Source organism: Euprymna scolopes, chromosome 6 (assembly GCF_053919585.1).
Source record: "Euprymna scolopes isolate OS-2025 chromosome 6, ASM5391958v1, whole genome shotgun sequence".
In the NCBI taxonomy this organism is placed as follows: Eukaryota; Metazoa; Mollusca; class Cephalopoda; order Sepiida; family Sepiolidae; genus Euprymna; species Euprymna scolopes.
This window is the reverse complement of record NC_136487.1, coordinates 103885081-103907932: the sequence shown is the minus strand read 5'-3', so window position 1 is coordinate 103907932 and position 22852 is coordinate 103885081. Positions and strand designations below refer to the sequence as shown.

At 39.3% G+C, this 22852-nt stretch overlaps 1 protein-coding gene across 6 annotated transcripts in view; it reads left to right on the top strand.

The window, feature by feature from the left end:
* LOC145277829 (uncharacterized) overlaps window positions 1-22852 on the top strand; it is a 432180-nt gene that overhangs the window by 128504 nt on the left and 280824 nt on the right. Inside the window, exon 1 of one of the 6 annotated variants that reach the window (XM_080129742.1) lies at window positions 14264-14509. The exons of the other annotated variants lie outside the window; for them this stretch is intronic. The gene's annotated coding sequence lies outside the window, so the exon portion shown is untranslated. Of the gene's footprint in view, window positions 1-14263; window positions 14510-22852 lie in introns of those variants that run through there. 6 annotated transcript variants of the gene reach the window in all.

Genomic DNA, 22852 nt, shown 5'->3' with positions numbered 1-22852 from the left:
GCGATAGTTGTTTTTGTTTACAAGGCGCGACGAAGCCTCCGTTTGTAGTAGTAGTAGCAGCAGTGCTGGTTATAGTGCTGTGTCAATGGCGATAGTTGTTGTTGTTTACAAGGCGCGACGAAGCCTCCGTTTGTAGTAGTAGTAGCAGCAGTGCTGGTTATAATGCTGTGTTAATGGCGATAGTTGTTGTTATTTATAAGGCGCGACGAAGCCTTCGTTGTAGTAGTAGTAGCAGCAGTGCTGGTTATAATGCTGTGTTAATGGCGATAGTTGTTGTTGTTTATAAGGCGCGACGAAGCCTCCGTTGTAGTAGTAGTATTGGTCGCGACAGCCGTAGCGTTGTAGTGATGGCGAGGCTGGTGGTCCTTCTGCTGTCTTTTCCTTGGCTTCGCTAAATATAGCAAGCAGGCGGACGTAGTTGTAGACAATGGTCAATGATGAAGAAATTGCCCCCAGGTCGAGAAAACTGTGTTTCTTTTGAGTTGTTATTTTCGCTACGGTGTGTAAGGCATCTAAGCGTTCTGCCCGTAATTTCGTGGAGGTAACCATGATCATGTGCCTCGACTTTGGTGCCATGGCAGCGATCGTAGAGTGAATCCCTACGTAGTCAATTTCTCCCCAAAGCGGTCAGGAATCATGAAACTTGAGTGGTGGTCGTCACGGTGACACGTGGCAGACAGTATGACGGCATCCTCAAGTCAAAACGAGATCTAAATCATAACATCATAACAGCTCCCCCAGATCTCATTTTGACTTGAATTTTCCAGTGCGGTCATAGTTGCATGTGTGAATGGAATCAACCCATGATGGAATCCTTAAATCGTTTAGGAAGCTGGCCTCGTGTTGACCGATTCCGAATCAGGTCTGATCTGTATCCTGACGGTAGTCGAGGGGTTTCTATGTATATGGGGTCCTGCAACACTCTGTGTGCCCCTGCCTTGGGTGGAGGCGTTGTCTCTTCGGTAGATTGACGAGTTGGGTAGGGTAGAGGAGGTAGATTGGGGGACAAATGTTTTGGTCGTGGTATTAATCGGCGGACATGTGCCCGGTGAACCCATTCACTCTCGCCGTCATCATTTTTTATCTGGATCACCATGCTGTTGGTCTTAGCAACTTCGAAGGTACCGATCCAGGGTAGGTGAGATGCGTGAGCAATAGCTGATTGAGGCCGGTGGATTAGTACCCTGTCACCGACTTGTATTCGTTCCTTATTCATGTCCTTGTCTAAATTTGGGTTTTGATCGTGGTCAGCTTCATTGTTGGCCAGCGCGACGTGTCGATGAACTTGTCTTAACAGGGCATTGACCTGCATGCCGTAAGCCGTGGGGCTGTGGTTTGTGATACTGTTGTCGGGTAATCTTGGTAAACCAATGTTGGGCTGCCGACCAGTGATTATATAGTGTGGTGACGCTCCAGTGGCACTGTTGATGGTAGCATTCATTGATGAGATGACGGATTCGAGGACGTCGGTCCACTCACAGTCTCTATCTTCGCACAGCATGTATATGGCGTTTTTCATCGTGCGGTGCTGTCGTTCAATGTTGCCTGAGCTTTGTGGTCGCCAGGCACAATGTAATTCCTGCGTGATTGATGTGAGTTGGCAAAATATCCTGTATACCTCCCCCGTGAAGTGGGTTCCGCGATCGGATGAAACAATGCGTGGTATTTCCCGGTGTCGAAGGAAGAAACTGTAAATTCCACGGGCAGCATCGATCGCATGATCTCTGGAACACGGCACAGCCGTAAGGTGTCTACTGAAACTGTCCAGCATGGTTAGGATGTAGCGTTTCCCCTTTGAAATTGGCATCATGACGAAATCAATGTAGATGATTTCGAACGGTCTTTCTCCACGTTTGCAGTGTCCGGTGGGCCAGTCCTTGCGTTTGCCATAGTTACCCTTCCGCTTGGCACATGTTTCGCAGGAGTTGACATACGTCTTAATGTCATGGTCCTTGCATTCCCACCAGTAGCCGGATAGATGTTCGCGCATGCGGGCGATACCTGAATGATTGACGCAGTCATGGGCCTGATGCAGGTACTTGGGACGGAGTTTGTATGGTACGACCAGTTTTGGGGAATGATTGTTGTCCCTGATCATCAAGACAGATGTGCCGGGCTCCAGGTAGAACTGGTGGATGTATTTGTTGAGTATGGGGGCCCGATGGTCATCGGGGTCGATGTTACAGTTTTTGCTGGAGTTATTCGTCTGGAGGGTTTTGATGATTCTCGACAGTGTGTTGTTTGTGCATTGTTCAGCAGCGATATTGATATGGTCGCAATTGTATTTTGTGGGGATGGTCGATGTAGAGTGATAGGCAAAGAACGCATCCACAATATTCTTGTGGTGGCGGGTGTTCTGAGGTGTGTGTGTTTCGGGGATGAGCATTGATCCATCAATTTCGTCCATACACCAAGATGGGATGTAAATGCGTAGGTCCGAACCCTGGATTCTGAATGTTTTGTCTGCAGGGTTGGTGTCAGCTGGTATGTTATTTTTTCTTTGGCCATGACTTCTGCTGAGCATGTCGGCCCAGACATTGGATTCGCCCTCCACAAATTCCAGGAAGAATTTATAGCATGCGACCTCTTCCTGCCATCTGCGGATTTTGGCATTGTTGAATACCCGCTGATCCAGATAGGTTAGTGATCTGTGATCGGTGAAGATGACAAAGGGGCGGCTGTGTAGGAAGTAGTCGAATTTTGCTATGGCCCACTTTATTGCGTATGCCTCGCGTTCAGTTGTGGACCAGTTTTGTTCCGTGGTGTTAAATATGTGTGAAGTGACTGCTATGATCTTCTTCTTTCCCCTGTCATCTTCTTGCATTAGGATGGCCCCACATGCGGTGTCACTCGTATCAGTGGTGAGCGTGAAGAGTTGATCAAAGTCAGGGAATGAAATGACAGGAGGCGAGGACAGTCGTTTCTTTATCTTATTAAAGGCCTTGTCCGCCTGCTCAGTCCATGCAAATGGTTTGCCAGCCCTATTCAGTTCATGGATGGGGGCCATGATGCTGGAAAATGTGTCCAACCTGATTTGTTCCTGTACCCGTGTCTCCAGGAATTGCCGTATCCACACTAAATGACCTATGAGGCCTTGCAGTTCCTTTTTTGTTGTTGGAGGCTTCATTTCCATGATGGCGCGGACGTATTCGGGGTCGGCCTTGAAACCCTTGCTATTTACGATGCGACCGAGGAATTTTGCTTCGTTCGCGAGGAAGGTACATTTATCCGGATTCAATTTTAGTCCAAATTTACGTAGGGTGGTGAATAGTTGCTCCAGTGCCAGTATGTATCCTTCAAATGTTTTGGCGTGGACTAGGTTGTTGTCAATGTACGAGGATATGTTGGTGCGAGATGTAACAGTGGCCAAGGCTTCAGCTATGCAGCGGGAGAAAATTTGTCCGGCAGATGTGAGACCAAAGGCGAGTCGTGTGTATTGGTAGCATTTGCCCTTCCATGTGAATGCAGTTTTGTGTCGATCACGCTCGTTGATAGCGATCTGCCAATAGCCACTGCGAAGATCAAGGGATGCAAAATATTTATTTCCTTCGCCGATTCTGTGGAACAGGTGGTCAATCGTAGGTATGGGGTAGGGGTCGAGATCGACTAGGACCTTGTTGAGTGTTGCTTTGAAGTTGGCAACTACCCGGATTGCCCCGTTCTTCTTGCGAACGGCAAATACAGGGCTATTAAAACCCTTGGGGTCCGTGCATGGTTCGATGATCTCTCTGGCGGCCATGTGCATGATTTCAGCATCGACATCAGCCTCGAGAGCCTGGGCGATTGGGTGTTGCTTCTGACATCGGGATTGGCCATTGGTTGGTATTCGAACTGGTCTGATGAAGGTACCCTTTTCTCCCTTTTCGGTACCCATGATGTCGGCGAAGCAGATGATTAAGTTCGCTGTGGCCTCCAGTTCGTCGCGGTTTGGATGGTTGGGCAATGCCACACCCACATTACTCTGTAGCCAGTGTAGTTTTTCATTTTTCATTTAGTGTCTTGAGGCTGGGCTGTGTGAGTCTAGTGGGATGATCGATGGTGTGGGCTCCAAATGTGGTATCATCAGCTGGTATCTTCTGTGTCAGAGCTGGTAGTATTGCTGCCACGTGAGTTATCGGAGTGGACGCGAGCGTGCGTCTGAATTCGATCGTTGATTTTTGGTTGTCGATTGTGTAGGAGTCTAATGTGCTGTGACCAAGGATGCTTTGGCCGATCAGGATTGGAGATATAGCGGATGTTATCAGCATGTTGATCCCGTCGAACCTGGGTGAATCGTTGTTGCCGATGGCGATGCCACAATTAAGTTCGCCAAGGATATGGATGCTGCCGTTTATGCCTCTCACATGCACGTTGGATGGCGTTATTCAACGTCTGATCTCTTCGGGTATTCGAGATACTGGCATAATGCAAGTGGAGCAGCCTGAGTCCAACATAGATATGTCCGAGAACGTAGCTCCCTCGATCATGAAATGTGCGTTGACGAAAGGTGACTTCTGTGCCGAGTGTTGATGAAAGTTAAATACGTGATGGTGAGTCGGTTGGACCACGGGGTGAGCCATCACATCTCGCCCGGTCCGTATTGAAAATCCTCGGCCATGGTAGTGGGGAGAGTATCTTCCGGTGGCATATCCTTGTCATCTGTTGCGATATATGCCTGGGCACGAGGTGGGTGCCGGTACCGACAGTTGCGTCCCTGGAAGCATGCATAGCCTTTCATGTAGTTTTGGCAGATCTCAGCATCCTGATTTTGTTCATCGTCCCTGCGCGTCTGAAAATGGCCGCGAGTGCCAGTGGGTTTGGTGTTGCGCGGTGTTGTGGTATCTTTCCTTGCCTGTGGGCGGAGTGTTTGCCTGTTCACATTGTGTTCAGTTCGCCTGGTCCTTTGATCAGATCGTTGTGGCCTGTTTGCGTAGTACGCGATGGGACTATCATTAATTTCATCGTCCGTTTTGACACCACAGTCGATGTACCGCTGTACATCACTAGCTATCCCACCCGCCATATAATGCTTATCCATTGTTTTGACGATGTGTGGGTATAAGCTCGGTGTCCAGGCTTTCACCTTCTCACTCATTAGCATTGCACCCATGAGAGAGAAGACAGTATCTGCAGGTATTTTCCGTGAGTGGTCCGACTTAAATTTTGCCTTTATGTGTACTGCAGCCTCTCTAATCGTGTTTTCCAGTCGGCCGGCGAAATCTGTCAATCTCTCCCCATCTCGACGCTGCAAATCCCAAGCCCGGCTGAGGTGCTGGAAGTTCGTCATTTGGCTGCCGTGGGTCGTTATGAGGTATGCTTTGAGTTGCTCGAAGGTAGATGTGTCGTGTTGGGAGTCTGTCATTTGCTGGAATATCCCTTCGTTCAGAAGCTGTTTGCAGATTCTGACAAACTCTTTTTCGATACTAGGGTGTGTACTGATTTCCGGCTTGACGTGTATCATGTATGTTTTGTTTACATCCGTGATGAAGCGGTTAACATCGTTCCCGGGGTTGAACTTTTTTATATCCTTTACCGAATCGTGTATGGCCTGTAATCTGATCATCAGATTGTAGTTGTTGTTATCGGCTTTAGGCATGTCGGTTAAGGTGGTCGATTTGAGGGTGGAGAGCATAATCTCTAAGTCCACTTCTATTTCGGTGATAAGGGCCTCGTCTGGTCGTGATGTACTCGATTTTAGCTGGAGGAGTGCCGATTTCTGGTCTCTGATAAAACTGAGAAGTTCGTTACGTGTGCACCCTGAGTAGTCCATTCTACCTGTCGCACGCTTCTGACACCAGTTGTTATGTTACGAAGCGTATGGTGAAAAGCAAAAAGAATAGACAACACAGGATTAAAAATTGGATGAACTCAACAATTTATTTTCGAATAAATAACACAGAATAATAATGAGCTGTCGTTGGGGTGAAGATGGCAGATTGTTGTTGTTGTTGCTGTTGTTGTTATAAAGCGCGACGATCCCTATGTTGTAGTAGTAGTAGCAGCGGTGCTGGTTATAATGCTGTGTTAATGGCGATAGTTGTTGTTGTTTATAAGGTGCGACGATGCCTCCATTTGTGGTAGTAGTAGCAGCAGTGCTGGTTATAATGCTGTGTCAATGGCGATAGTTGTTGTTGTTACAAGGCGCGACGAAGCCTCCGTTTGTAGTAGTAGTAGCAGCAGTGCTGGTTATAATGCTGTGTTAATGGCGATAGTTGTTTTTGTTTACAAGGCGCGACGAAGCCTCCGTTGTTGTAGTAGTAGTAGTATTGGTCGCGACAGCCGTAGCGTTGTAGTGATGGCGAGGCTGGTGGTCCTTCTGCTGTCTTTTCCTTGGCTTCGCTAAATATAGCAAGCAGGCGGACGTAGTTGTAGACAATGGTCAGTGATGAAGAAATTGCCCCCAGGTCGAGAAAACTGTGTTTCTTTTGAGTTGTTATTTTCGCTACGGTGTGTAAGGCATCTAAGCGTTCTGCCCGTAATTTCGTGGAGGTAACCATGATCATGTGCCTCGACTTTGGTGCCATGGCAGCGATCGTAGAGTGAATCCCTACGTAGTCAATTTCTCCCCAAAGCGGTCAGGAATCATGAAACTTGAGTGGTGGTCGTCACGGTGACACGTGGCAGACAGTATGACGGCGTCCTCAAGTCAAAACGAGATCTAAATCATAACATCATAACACTATTAATATCAGGTGTGTGTCGTAATCAATATTATTTATAGTTTTAAATTAATAATTAAGCTTAATTATTTATCTTTGTATTATTAACCAGTTTTTATTCGTTTATTTTATTATTTTCTGCGATTCTGTTTTTAATTTTCTACAGTTTTTGTTAAGATTTTTGGGTGTTTTGACTTTTTTCATAATTAAGTAACTGTTTATATCTATTTTCAAATCGTTTTAAAAAATGTTAATTTAGAAGAGGTAACTTTTCCTGGTTAAAGGGGGATAATTCTGTAATATTTGTGTCGGTCTGTATTTGTTTTTATTATGTTTTTGGGGGTTTTTTTTTTTTTAAACCTTTATTTAATGTTCTATTATTTGTTTGTATTGGTTTAATTAGTTTATACCAGGTATGGGGAACCTGCATCCTAAAGGCTGCATGTGACCTTTTGGACACTGTTTTACAATTTGTAATTCGTCGCAGCTTTCTTTTTTTTAATGTTTTGATTTAATAAAAATATTGGTGATTGAGTGTCCTAAATTATGAGATGAGAAATGGTTGAATCTCCTAGTAAAAGAAAGTTGTCTCCCTGAGAACAATGACAAATTGTAAAATAGTGTTGCCTTTTGTGTTACAAAGTGCGGTCTTCTGAGGCCTTTGGTGCAAATATTAATATTTATCTTTTAAAAATAAAAATATTACTTTCTTTCTATAATAATTATACATTAATTTAAAACATACACACACAAATACCTGTATCAATGTTCTCACCCCCAAGCATGAAAGCCTTTACCTATAAACCTAATGAAATGAACCTAATAAATTTAAGCTTACAGGAGCAGGTATATAAAGGCAATATTTCTTTATTGAGACAGAGAGAGCGATCGACACATAGACGGGCAAAAGTAAAATGCTGACAGATGCTTAAAAATTCTGATTCTGTATGGTCTCGGATGCAATTTTCTGAATTCAAAACCAAGAAAATTGTTTTGGATACAGGTTTACCGTGTCTTCTTTGAGATCGTTTTCCCTGATTCAATGCACGGCAGGCCTTTTATTTTCATTTTGTGTTACATCAAGGGATGAAGAAAATATTATCTGCTATGTCCCGCAGAAAGTAATTCTTTGTAGCTTGTTACCTGCAACTTAGAGAAAAAGTAAGAAACACCCATAGAGAAAGAAAAAGGAAAAACAACTTGAATGAAAAGGGTTTTTATTAAGTAGAAAGTCTTGATAGGAAAAGTCTATAATTGGTCGGCTGCCAAATGGATCTTTTGAAGACTATGAGTCTGTTTTAGACATATTAGCAGAAGAATACAATAGAAGATTTAGTGATTTTGAAACTTGCTTTTCAGTCCCACCTAGTTGACATATCCAAGGCTACCAAGGAGCTACAAATGGAACTACCTGAAATGTCTTGAAGGTGATATCCTGAAATCCCAATTTGACAAAAAGGACGATCCCATTTAAATTTGGAAAAGAGCGATAGAATATCCTCGCCTTCATGAACATACATGCAGACTGATTTCCTGATTTTCAACAACTTGTCAATCCATGTTCTTGTACTTGACACAAATCAAGAATTCACAAAGAACACAGTTGACAAATGAACATTTAGATACTAATTTAGACTAATTGATACTAAGAACCACTATGCTTGAGCCAGGTATTAAAGTGTTTTCTGAAAGGAAGCAAATTCAAAGAAGTCATTAATTTAATTCAAAAATAAGTGCTTGACTAGATGAATATTACTTATTTTGCTGTTTATAAGTTTTTTCTTTTCTAATAATTATTCATTTACTTATTACTTGTAGAAAAAATTCCTACATAAGTAAATTGTTAGAAAACATCATATTTCCTATTTTTATTCATCGTCCTTGGCTTATTATATAACTATTAAAATACTTAAAAGCCTATCCCCAGGTATAAAATTTAAAAAAAAATAAAAATAAAAAAATAATAATAATAACTGTTCAATGCGGCCTCTATGAGAGACAATGGATTTTAAGTGGCCTTTATAAACAAAAAGATTCCCTATCCCTGAGTCATTTGTTTATCATTATTTATTAACTATTTATTTGCTTTTTTTTATTACATTTATTTATTCTTGAAATGCTATGTAGGTGTGCATATTAAACAAGTAATGCGGATCCTAACTTGTGTCAGCGATTTATTTTAGGGTATAATTTAGCAATCAAAATTGATTCTTTTATCTGAAAATCCCCAACATTTCTTTTGGTCGCTAGAATATCTACTTTAATAGTCTTGTCGGTGTTAGTGCAGACATGTATGTGCCTGCAAAATTAATAGTTATGTGTTTGCAGGTGTTCTTGTAGGATTTACTACATGTGGTGCAATGTATGTGATAAATGATATTAGTGCAGTGACATATGTTATATTGCATATCTCTCCAGATTTACATACATAAAACATAAATAGCAGTACCAACAAAATACAGGATTAGCAGGAGCAGCAATACTGACAGCAATGGTGGTGCTGAAAATGAGCCCTGTTCATTGACACAAACCAATCAGACATATTTAACACATACGAGGGTGTCAAAGATTATTTTCTCTATTATCACGTTATCAGTACAATTCACAATTCAGTTTAGCAAGAAAAATACGAGAAAGGACTATCCAGCTTAAAAACATTTAAGTCTGACGTGCGAACATCACAGTCCAGGGGTCTCACAGGATGGATAATTAATTCAAGGTATGCCGTGGGAGTATAACTTTTACTTGAATATATCCACAAATTTATTAGCATTAATCCAAAACAGACAAGCGAACATACTCCCTAAACAGATAACTCCATAGCACAACCTGCGATAAAAAAAAAAAACCCAAAAAACAACTCTCTATGACTTAAGGCTCTAATATCGTAAACTAAATCTGTGCATGAAATATAAAATCAACCCGACAGTACTGATAGCAGTGGTCGTCATCGTCAACATCTCTGCAACAATCAGCAGCAGCACCATCGCCACTGTCACCATCCTTTCAACAATTAGCAATACAGCCACTATTACCATCTTCTCAACAATCAAGCAACAAGGATGCCACCATCATCAATATGATTAACAGCTCTAGCTATGTATGTTAAATCGGCTACCTCTCTTGACTGGGTGGACAGTGGCACATCCTGACAATTAACAGGTCAATACCAACCTCACTAACCCATCAAAAATAAAAGTTTTAATCTAAACTTCTTTGTCTATTATTCTTTTTTCCATGTGTTCATTTATTTTCAATAACTCATACCACCTCACATCATACAACAACTAGTATCATTGTAATATGATAAATGATTACGGACAGCTTCATAAGTTTCGCATGATCTGAACTATCTACTCTCATCAAGGAACAAAACAGTTATTATTCAAGTTGAAGACAGAACTGATACAACCCTCCAGGGATGGACTTTGAGAAATTCAAATCGACATAGTTGCCATGACAACCACTTTTAAATCACCACTCCTATCGATTTTTAACAATCACCACTCCTATCGATTTCAACCTAGTAATGTGCCGACAAACTATATGAGACATCATGAGACAAAAGAAGGTCTTTTGCCCTGGAAACGACGTGAACCAATTTGTCACAGCCATGAACAAAATGTACGCAATCCATGTCACAGTCACACCACACCTGAAAAGTGAATTCATTAAGTTTGCGAAAAACTTTTCCAGCAGATGCTTGACTTGAAACAAGACACATCCACCTTCAACCATTTGAAAGACTACCTTCTAGCAACCCATGGGAGCTAGATGACTACCTTTCAACAACTAAGCTGAGCCTTGGACTTAGAATGGAGAGATGAAGAAAAACTAACAGATTTTGTAGGCTGATTCGAAATTACCCCCAGAAAGGTTGCCATTCACATTAAGAGCAAATTTAAAAAGGACAAAAACTCTGAACTATCTGTTGACAGATTTATTTCAATCATAAGTGCAATGCTTATGAGCAAAAAACGTGAAAGTATGAAATGCAAATCTCTATCCCTACCTTGTCAAAATGATGGACAACTACTATACTGCAATCGGTATAGTGTGCAAAGTGCAACAATATCTGGATTGCAGTGTAAAGTCTGATGTCACCACCTCACAAGACACCACATTTTTCTTTCAGAAACTACATCAGTTCAATCAGATAAAAATACCTTACATAACGAACCAGCACACCCAATTCAATGGACATCCTTGCTCAAACCAAACGAGTATCAACAGCCAAGTCAATCGAGACCACTGTCTATCTCGAGAACTCTAGCATCCTACTTATTCAGATTACAACCAATGGCCAGCCGTTCAGTCAGAAACAACATCTGAATGCTCAAGCTTTGGAAGTTGAAGTTGACTCCAAGATTAAACGTATGATGAACAGAGGTGTCATTGAAACCTGCAGCGGCCCCAAAGGCTTCAGTAGTTCAGTATTTGCTGCGCGCAAGAAAAACGGATCAATCCACATTAGTCTCTAGTACCTGGCGGAATTTATTGCTGCAAGTGGTCTTTTCAGCTTCTTTACTGCATTTATTGCAAATGCATGTCAACTTGTTTTCTGCATACCCTATTTTGGCTTGATTGATCGTTGATCTGTAATGTATGAAAATGTCTTTACAGGTGGGTTTTCTGTAGAATTTAGTATTTATGTTACTTTTATCTGAGATGCTCAGGCTGAAGTCTAAAAGTGCCAGGGATCTGTTGAGGTGCTCAATAGTAAAGTCAGTGTGTGGGTCTGTGTTGTTGAATGTATTGAAAATTGGGGCCGTCTCCTCCTAGAATGGTGCTAGAATTAGGATATTGTCCACATATTTCATAAAGAAGATGTAGAACTGGTAGGAGTTGACGGCATGTGGTTCTAATTTGTTCATGAATGCACTGTTGTCCCAAGAAGCTTGATCCCATAGGCAATTCCATTATTTGTTTATGTGTTATTTTTTATATGTAAAGTATGCATTGTCTATTATTATTTGTAGGAGTTCATTACATCAGTAGCAGTGAAGCCAAAGCAATAGAGGTCGCTGGAGGAGATGCAGTCAGTAATTATGTCTGTTGCCAAGTTGGTGGGAACAAATGTGTAGAGGGTGACAACATCAAAATTGAAGGCATATAAGTGTTTTAGTTATTATGGTGATAGCTAATTTAACCTGTGGATGGCTTCATCCAAGCTACTGACATGGCAGGGAAAAGTTGGAAGTAGTGATTTTATAGAGTTTCCTTCTATGCTAGATACTATGGGTCTGACTTGAGTGGTGGTGTTGTGAATCTCTATCAGGTGATAAAAATTGAGGAGCCTACTGTTTCTTGTAGTAAGATTGTGTCTATGGCTATTAGGGATGTTTTTCCTTTTGTAAATGTTGATCCAGGCTGTGTGGATTTGGTGTTCAATTTGTCCAGAGGAAATGCTACTAACTGGTGTGTATAGTGTGTGTTGAGGTGGTGAATGCCAGTGTGTCATAATCAGCATGTGAGATAAGACAGAATTCCTTCCCTTTATCAGTAAGAAGACGGGGTCCTTGTCCCTAAGAGCTTTGAGTGTGGTTCATTGTGCTCTTGTCAAATTAGGTGCAATATTGATTTCGTCTTATTGTATGATGAAGAATATGCTTGTGTGAGTTTGAGGTCTAGTTTGTGGTTGTTCGGTAGTGAATGAAGTGAGTGATCTAGTTGATATATGGGGAACTTAACTGTGTTGTTGTGTGTGGTGTAATCAAAGGTAGCCAACCATTTGAGGTGGTATGCTGTCCTGCAGAAGATTGTCTCCATATTGAGTTTGATGGCATCATTGTTGCTTTGGGCTGTAATAAATTTAGGACCAAAGGTAAGTAGTTCTTATCTTATGATAAGGAGTAAATCAATTTGGTAGGTTGTTGTTTACTCTTTGATATTATGCACTGGGTCCATGAAGGTGCACATGGTGAGTGAAACCTGTGAATTTGTGTTTGCATCTTATTTTCTTGTTCTACACAGTATGATGATAGCATTTTTCTATGGCTGTCTCCAGGCGTTTGGATTCTTCAGGCATGCTCTCAGTTCAGTAATAGTGATGTTATTTATATGTTGGTGTAATAAGTGGTGTAAATGCTGGAGGAGTTTTTGGATGCAAGACATGTGTATGGAGTCTCTGGAGGAGATTAGATTGTTAGAAGCATGTGGGTCAATGCATATTTCTTATAGTGATATATATGACGTTTTGTTTAAGACAACATTTGAGGAAATTAATCTGGCAGCCAACCCTTGCATGTTTTTAAAAAAGTTGAAATATTTTTTTGGCTGTAGCAAACTCTGTCTGCTTCAGACTAAGCAAAACATTGTTTAATAAATATATAAAAAGAAATTTAGGTTTATAGAAGGCAAAACAATGCTAAGCTATAACAGATAGACTTAAGCTGAAGCAATTTAAAATATAATGGTGGAATCATTTTTGTAGTTTCACTTTTATTGATCCAATTCATGTGTATATATGTATAACCATACATATATACATATGCATATGTATTTCTTGTACAATATATTACATGTAGGATATTCTTACTTGCACCAGAAAGTCAGGTAGTGTGTCGGTGATGCTATATTTCGGCATATCTGTGTGTTTGACTTTCAAACGTGCATGGTGGGTTTTATTGTAGATAGAATGGGTTCACAGAAATTGGAAATTAATTTGTTTCAGATGCAGAATTTATTAATATCAGAAATGTGATGATATTCAATATTATTAGTTTTTATAAATAACTTATCTTGCCTTTGATAACATTTATTTGTTATATATTTGTTTTTTGACAACTTTTTCGAATCTATGTATAAAGTAATACAAACCCAAATACAAAATACAAAATTCTAGGGATAATAAATAAATAAATTGACTTCTTTTAATAAAGAGAATGTTATCAAAGGCAAGATAAGTTACTTTTCTACCTAACTAAATAATTTTCTAGTGTTTTTATTTAATGTAACATGTTTATTCAACTCGAAAAACATACAGTGTTTACCGATGTATGTATTAGAAAATTTAAAATAGCGCCCAACTCTCTCTTTCACACGGTAAGTTTGGGAAAAGGGGTTATAAATAAAAAAAACTAGACAAAATACTGTTAGAAAGTCGCTCAATATGTTACCGTGACATAGGCTGACATATATTCGGTGGGTTTTTAATAGTAGTTTGTATATTTTTTATGTTTAACTCATTTTCCCAAACATACCGTGTTCAACAGAGAAGCCGGCGCCATTTAAAATTTTCCAATACATCGGTAAACACTGTATGTGTTTCGAACTGAATAAACATGTTACATTGAATAAAAACACTAAAAAAATTATCCAGTTAGGTAGAAAAGTAACTTATCTTGCCTTTGATGACATTTATTCTTTTTTTTTTTGACAACTTTTTCGAATCTATGTGTACAAACCCAAACACACATTCTCTTTATTAAAAGAAGTCAATTTATTTATTTATTATCCCCCAAAATCGTAAAATTTGTTTTTCTTAAAAAAAAAGTACTTCGTTTATTAAAGTCTTTTTTCAGACGAACAAAAAAAAAAAAAAAAAAACTAGTGTTTTCCACATTCTCTTTATTAAAAGAAGTCAATTTATTTATTTATTATCCCTAGAAATCGTAAAATTTGATTTTCTTCAAAAAAAAAAAAAAAAAAAGAAAAAGAAAAAGTACTTGATTGATAAAATATTCGATGGTCTGCATGTACTGTCCTTGTTGACCGATATTTCCGCCAGGGGTCGTTAGTGGCGTTATCTCTCAAACAAGATGGCGCGTGCCAAATCTTCGATTAAACCTCCGATAATATTTGATTTTCTTACTAACCTACTTGATCGATTTACGTAATTTTTGGAATATGACATCTTCATGCAGTGACGAGTACGTACATTATAAAGATTTTTTTCAGATTTTTATTATGTAAAAGATTTGTTGTGGCCCATTATAGACTTGCACCTTTTTTTAATGAATATTTAGCTTTTATCTTTGTATTATTAATTAGTCTTTATTCATTTATTTTATTTTATTTACTATTTTCTGTGGTTCTGTTTTATTTGCATTTTTTTTTTTGTAATTCTCAAAAACAAAACAACATGAAAAATGGAGCGCATGTTCCTGTGACGTCAGACTTGTGTTAACTATACGAACTATGGAAAAGCAGAAGCGACTTAATGATTTTTTAAAACCTTTATTTATCTTATTCAAACTGCAATTAATAATTAATCTTTGTTATAATTTTGTTAGGTTTTAAGATTTACACAGTTTAATAATTAATAATATTATAAACATTTGTATATTAAATATGAAATACGGTTTTACTGAATGTTCATTTGGTTACCTACGGGGTTCCATATTTTGTTCGGTAAAAAGAGACCTAGAAAATATGAGGGGGGGGCTACAAAATGCTTAATATTTGTGCAATAATATTTTCAAATTGTTTTTAATCTGGCGATAAAATAGCTGACAAGAGTCATGTTTATATTAAAACTTAATATTTAAGCACAATTAATTAAAAGTCTATGTTGTAACGGAACATTTTGAAATAATGAAATTTTAATCGATTTAATCTTTTAAAAATTAATTAATTTTTAAGAAGTTTCTTTTTCTTGGCAATTCAACTGATTAACTCGAAAAAACGCAATTTAAAAAACAAACATAATAATATTAAATTTATATCATTTTTTTAATTGCAAGTTCAAGGTAATTTTTTGTTCAATATGTATATTTAAACTTTTAAAAAATAAATATGTTTTACTTATTTGAACTCTTATGTTTCATAATAAATAGAAATGTCGATAGATTTAAATATATTTTGTTCAAATTTTGAAAAAATAAATATCGGGGAGACACGACACGCAGTACGCACTAAGAAGATATTTTTCCTCATATATTTTACGGAAACTGCATTTTATATGTAATTTAATTCTAAAATGGATAAGTTTTGAAAATTTCACGAAAATCTGACTATTAGTTGATTTTTGCTAGATTTATTAAAAACGGGTATGTTTTCACGTTCGAAATGCTTACTGCATGGGAATGTTATTTTAAAGCGCCAATTATGTAAACACGATTTTCGTCTCGCAATTTCATTATTTTTGTACGATGAATTTTTTTTTTTTAAATTAGGTACTTGTACAGTTTAATCAAGACATTAAAAAAATGAAAATATCGAAAAAAAAAAGAAGTTATATTGTACGTATCCGTTTTGACATGAGGATCTCCGAAAAAAAATTTCACTTAATTTGATCGAGTAGGTTTTTTTGGGGTTTTTTTTACAGCGGAAAAACACGTTTTTATGAGAACGCGTTGAAGGCAGCCATCTTGGATTTGTTTTAAATTTTTGTTTGAATTTTATAAACGACACGGGAGATAACTCCATGTAAAGCGCCGACACCCCCTCCCCATCTTTAATACTAGCTTTTCTTCCTAAAAATCAAACCTTTTGCTCGGTATTATGACAAATTGTTTTTTCGCTGTAAAATAAAAACTACTTGATGAAATTAAGTGAATTTTTTTTTCGGAGAATTTCATTCTATAACAGATACGTACAATTTAAACTTTTTTCGATATTTTCATTTTTAAATGTCTTGACTAAATTGTACAAGTACCAAAAATTATTATTAGTTTATTTTTGTGTAATAATAAAGAGTTACTTGCTCTTGGTTAATATCAGGGGGAGTCTAAATAAAGTATTAGATGTGAATGGATGCGTTTCTGGTTCTTTCCTTCCTCCTCTTAAATGTAGTAGCAGCGGTCACCACGTGGTAGCATAGAAATTACAGGGACCCGACGAAACATGGTGTCAGATTGGGATAAATTTTTTTCTTTGTGTAAGGAAACCTTATAACAAGAAAAAAAAAAGCATTAGCGTCAACTATTTCAAAAAGAAATATGTTTAGACTTCAGCCCCCAGAGCGTTTTGACTTTACGCAACCGAACCAGTGGAGGATATGGCGAGAGCGATTTCAACGTTTTCGGAGTGCGACAAAATTATATGAAGAGTCGCCTGATACACAAATTAGCAAGCTTGTGTATTGTATGGGACCGGACGCCGAACAGATATATAAGTCGTTCTCTTTCAAGAAAAAGGAAGATGAAAAGAGTTTCGACGTGATACTGAACAAATTTGAAGGCCACTTCATGCCGAAAAAAAATATTATGCACGAGCGCGAAAAATTTCACCTCAGAACACAAAGGGAATGCGAATCGATAGAACAATTTATTCGGGGACTTCACAAACTATCGGAAAACTGTGATTTTCCACACAAAAATGACCAAATAAGAGACAGGCTGGTCATCGGGTTAAGAAGTGGAGAGCTATCCAAAAAACTACAACTTAGAGACGACCTAAGCTTGGAAAAGGCTATAGAAATAGCACACAGCTACGAACAAGTGAGACAGCAAATGACTGAAATGAAGGAAAAATTGGTTGACGCAGTAAAACAAAACGAATGGAAACAAAATTATCCACAAAAAGAAACGCAGCAACAGAGATGTGGAAAATGTAACAAAAAACACAAACGGCAAGATTATTGTCCAGCGAACGGAAAACGATGTCGAAACTGTGACAAATCACTTCGCGATATGTTGCAGATTCAAAGCTGATAATGTCAGACAAGTGGAAAAACATACAACAAAGGAATACTTTCTTGGGGCTATTTATAAAAGAAAAGAATTCAGAGAAAATGCAATAGACCCATGGCCTGTGCGGTTAAAGGTATGTGAAAATAATTTTGTAGAAGCAAATAAACACAGATAACGGGAGTAGGGTTGAGGAGGGTTTATTCAACACGTGCGTACAGGTCGCGCCATATTTTTCGAAAAGTGCCGTTTACACCGTCGCCGGTAGGGAAGTTAACTCTCTGTTGTGAAGAGTGTTCAAGGGACACAACTGGGTAGAGTTAACAATACTTCCCCCTTTTTCTTGTCTTCTAGATGACCACTGAAAAAGAAAGAAAAGAAAGAAAAAAAAAATATATTTTTAAATATCCGTTTCTTTGTGTTCAGATACGAACTCAAGTATCTTAAATGAAGGGACTCCCTTCTTGGTTAAGCAATCAGCTACCTGTCCATTGGTGGGTATCCAAGAGAACTCTGCTATTTCTTTTCTTTCCAGCATTTCTCTCAAAATAGCCATCTCAATACGAAGCCTTTTATCTAGTATTTGGGTGGATGAATGCACAGAGTCAAAGAGACAGGAATTGTCAGTTTTGCAGATTATTTTTATATTTTCGGGTTCATCCTTCAATTGCAGTATTTCTAATAGTAGTTTCCTATAAAACAGACAGGCCTCCGACATGTCAACCATGGCTAGGGTTTCAGCAGCCAGTGTGCTTTTGACCACTCTTCTAATGCGCTTGGACTGCCAGGTTATTGGTGTATATTTGTGGTTATTGCCAACTAAAAAGATTATGTAACCACCTTGAGATCCTCCGTCTGTCAGGTTGGCGAATGAGGCATCACTGTAGGCAACAATCTTGAGATGACTGAGATCTCCTAAGTCAGGAATATCTACCTGGGATTTTTCTTTCTTGGCTTTCTTTACTACTCTATTGGCATGTTTTATACATTCCACATTACTTTGTTTGAGGATGGAGCTTAATGCACTGACATCGTAGCTGAGATCAGGTCTGGTCTGGGTAGCCAGCCAGTTGGCCAATAACTTGCCTGATTTCAGAAATTTCCGCTGTGGATATTTTGTCATTAATATTCCTGCCATTTTCCACTGGGATATATTTCAATTTCTTTACGTACTCATTCTGTCCAAGTTTAATATTTTCCCTATTCTGTTTAATGTCTAATCCTATGTACTGAAACTCTGCAGTTTCTTCAGATTTAACTGCAAATATTTGATGGATTTTGTCAATAACTTTTCTATGAAAAATCTCTGACCCTGCAAAGCAAAAATCATCCACATGGGTAGCAATTATCCCTTGCAATTTGTTTTCGAAATGCCATGTAAATATAGCCTGATCATATTTTGAAGCTATAGCTCATGACTTCATCAATTCCTCCCTGAGTGTGAGATACCAGGACCTAGAGGCATCGGTCAGGCCATATACACATTTGGAGAATTTCCAAATATAGCCTTGGGGTACATTAGCTTCTTTGGGAGGATTCAGATAAACCTGTCTTTCCAACTTCTTGCTTTGCAGAAATGCTGTTTTGATATCCATGGATTTACATACCCAATGGTTGGATACCATTATAGCTAATGCTACACGTAAACCTTCTTTGGAGCATGTGGGAGAATCATTTCTTAGATTCTCAGCATCTTTATCCTGAAAACCTCGGGCGACAAGTCTGGCCTTGAATGTTTGGGAATTTTTGCTTGTGTAAATCCATCTGGTGGAGATTTTTGGTTAGCCCTGATCCGGTACTTGAACATAGACTTTATTTTTATCCCAGCTCTGAAGTTCCTTTTGTTTAGCTTCCTCTAGTTCCAGGCTATCGTCAGCAGAGGTGATCATTACTTCTTCCTCAGTGCAGGAATCATGGTGCTCTTCATTTTCTTCAGTCTCATCAGCTTGCCAATCGGAAACTCCATGTTCAAAGTCCAACCAAAATGCTTCACCCTGTTCCATAACTACATTCATCAAATGTTTATTTCTGCCAGTGGCTTTGCCTGCTCTACTTATGACATTTAACTTCTTCCAGTCTGATTCTGTGTCGTTGGCAAGCTTGCATTTTATGATTTGTCCAGGTTTGGGAAGTTTGACTTTCCTGGTGGTGGTGTCGCATTTATTGGTTATGTCTTGAGTCTCCATAGTAGGGCGTTGTTCAGTGTTGTCTGCCATTTCTAAATTTTCTTCTAAAATGTTCTCTTCGAAGTTTGACACTCTTGGGGATCCTTCAGACTCTTGTTGGGTGCTCAATTCCTCGTTGTTGCCCTTGTCTGGTATGTTTCGGGGTAGAAAGTTAAACGAGACGGATGTACTCTAACATAGGTGCCGCCATGCTTGACAAGCACCTGTTTGTTTTCACACTCTATGACTGTCCCAGGGCCAAGCCACCTATCACACAAGTTCCTTTTGTAAAGAACAGCATCTCCATTTTTATAGGATTGGGTGATACCTGTTCTAACTTGGTGGCAGAGAGCTCGTCTAAGCTTTTCTGAAGATTCACTCGCTATGAAGTGTTTCCTGGCAGCATGCATAGCATTAAGATTATTTGCCACAATTTCACTGGTAGAGACACCTTCTAGTGCAGGGAGTTTGTCATTAAGAAAACCAGGTAGGTTGGGATTTCTGCCAAAAACGAGTTGGTTGGGACTATATCCATGGACACTTTGAAGTGTATTTTTGGCACTTACTGCCCACGCGAGAGCCACCTCGAAACTGCAATTTGTTTCTTCTATGGTTTTCTTCACCATTTCCCCTAAAATCCCATTGTGCCTTTCATTTAGCCCATTACTCCATGGGCTTTCAGCAGCAGTGGTACGAACGACGATATTCATATTTTGTGCCATGTCCCTAAACGCCTGGTTGTTGAATTCTCTGCCATTGTCAGTGAGAATAAATCCAGGGGTACCAAAATAAGTAATCCAATTTTTTAAAATAGTATTAATAATATCGGAGCTCTCTTTACCCGGAATTTTAGCTGCAACACTGTACCTAGTACCATGATCAATAAGGTGTAATACTTTGTTACCATTAATTTCTTTTATGTCCATGGCAATGCTCTCATTAAAATATGTTCCCAGTGAAAACCCCACGACAGGTCTGGGTTCAACCCTTTTGTATCTCATGCAAATTTCACAAGAATTGGGAATTTCCTGAAGTATCTTAATGAATTGCTTGTCTTTCATTCTGGTGCTCCTGACTAAGTCACATAGCTTTTTACCGCTAGGGTGACTAAATTGTCTATGAAGTTTGGTGGCGATTTTTATTTTTTCTTGCCTATTTTTGTTGGAAATTTCTTTGGTAAACAAAATATGTTTGAACTTACCTCGGTCTGGTGTAGGTCTTGTTATGGAAATGTGGTAGTGCCCTGAAGAAGTACATTGCAGTGGGATTTTTTTTCCAAACATGGTGACACTGTCGTTCTCGAAATTGAGGCTTGTGCCGGCTCTTTTCATCGACTTTTTGCTCAGTAAAAGCGGTATTTCGGCGTCCACCACGTCAGTGATAATACTGACTTCAATGCCAGCAATGACACATGGTAAAGTTGCTGTGTGAGTAGATTTAATGGTGTTCTCATCACCAAATTTGTAGCTTTTCCTTCCATCTCGAACTTTTATTTTTTGTTTTTCTGGCAGGGTTTCTAGAAAACACTCGAACCATTTTCTTCCACAAACTGTCCCAGATGCACCACTATCCAAGACAGCGGATCCGAGCGTTTCTCCCAAAAACGTGCTAGTGCTGCCATATTTTTCACGCTCGTTCATGAGGACGATGTTGGAAACGAGCAAGTTGCCTCCTTTGTCGGTCTTGTCAATTTCATCATACGGACAGTCGCGAATCCAGTGGTATTTACACCCACACTTGAAACAAACACCGCTGCTGCTGCTGTCGCTTTCAACCTTGTGGTTTGAATTTCTTTTGATGTTGTTGTTGTTGTTGTTGTAGTGGGTTGAATTTTGGTTGCGACCCCTACCCCATCTGCCAGCCCCACGACTGGTGAGACTGGCTGTTTTATCACCGTGGCGGCGGCCTCAACCACGACTACTGGTGTAGTAGGTGTTTTCAGTTTCGTCAGTGGTGAAAATAATGTCAGATTCGGTTTTCATAGCAACCGGAGGAGTTTTCGGCGATGAATGAGTTTCAAAGTCATTAAGAATTTTTTTTAATTGTTTAGACATTTCTCCGAGTGTTAGTTCTCGAACGGTGGCTTTTATTAAGCGTTCGTTTTTGGGGGTGAGGTTGGCGCTTTTGAGAGCTCTGAACGCTAGGACCGGCTCGGGAAGAATTATGTTGAATTCTTTCAATTTGGCAATGTGGCGTTCAAATTCAATTAGAAATGTATCTATTGCCATGCCGCTCTTTCTTCGGTGACTTTCGAATGCCTCGTACGCCCTAAATGCTGCCTGGTTTGCGTCTTCTAAAAAGAGGGTGTCCAACTTTTGATATACTATCTCCATTCCGTTTTCGGCATTGAGTAAAGTGATATCCAATTCAAGCAGCGCCTCTCTCGCTTTTCCTTCCAAGGACAAAAGCACGACGGGGGCTCGTTTTCTTTCATCTAAAGTAGTGGCTAGTTCCCATATGCGCATTTCTTTCTTCCAGGAATTATATTTTTCCGTGTTTAACGTTGGTAGGGGAATGTATTTAGAGGCCATGTTTTTTTTTTGTTTGTTAGTTTTGATACGCTCTGCTACCAATGTAGAAGCAAATAAACACAGATAACGGGAGTAGGGTTGAGGAGGGTTTATTCAACACGTGCGTACAGGTCGCGCCATATTTTTCGAAAAGTGCCGTTTCCACCGTCGCCGGTAGGGAAGTTAACTCTCTGTTGTGAAGAGTGTTCAAGGGACACAACTGGATAGAGTTAACAAATTTAATTTTTAAAATCAACACCGGAGCAGACATAAATGTTATCAGTTACGAAACGTTTCGTAGCTAGAGAAAAAACCCTGTTTTGAAACCAGCATATGGCATATACAAAAGCCCCGGAGGTATATTGAACTGTATAGGGAAGTTTACGGTTGATACGAGACATAAGGATAGCAGATATTCATTCAAAATACATGTTATTGATAGCAGTACAGACAACTTGCTATCGAGAGAAACAGCGTATCGAATGAATTTGGTTAAATTCGTGTCTAATGTAAACAAAGGGGAGGTAACTGGAGTCATGAAAACAGATCCAGTGAAAATAGCGTTAAAAGACGGTGTGAAACCATATTGTACCCCGACGGCTAGACGGATAGCATTTCCCATTATGCCAAAAGTAAAGAAGGAACTTCGACGTTTAGAGGACGATGGTGTGATCGAGAAAGTCACACAACCAACGGATCCGGTGAGAAAACAAAATGGAGAAGTACGGTTGTGTGTCGATCTAAAAAAATTAAATTCAGCAGTAAAACGCGAATATTATATGCTGCCGAATCTGGAGGATATATCACCCAAATTGAACGGCTCAGTGATATTTTCGAAACTGGATGCAGCCAGTGGGTTTCACCAAATTCCATTGGCAAAAGAGAGTTGGTTGCTTACGACTTTCATAACCCCATTCGGGAGATATTGTTTTAAAAGATTGCCCTTTGGAATATCATCAGCACCGGAA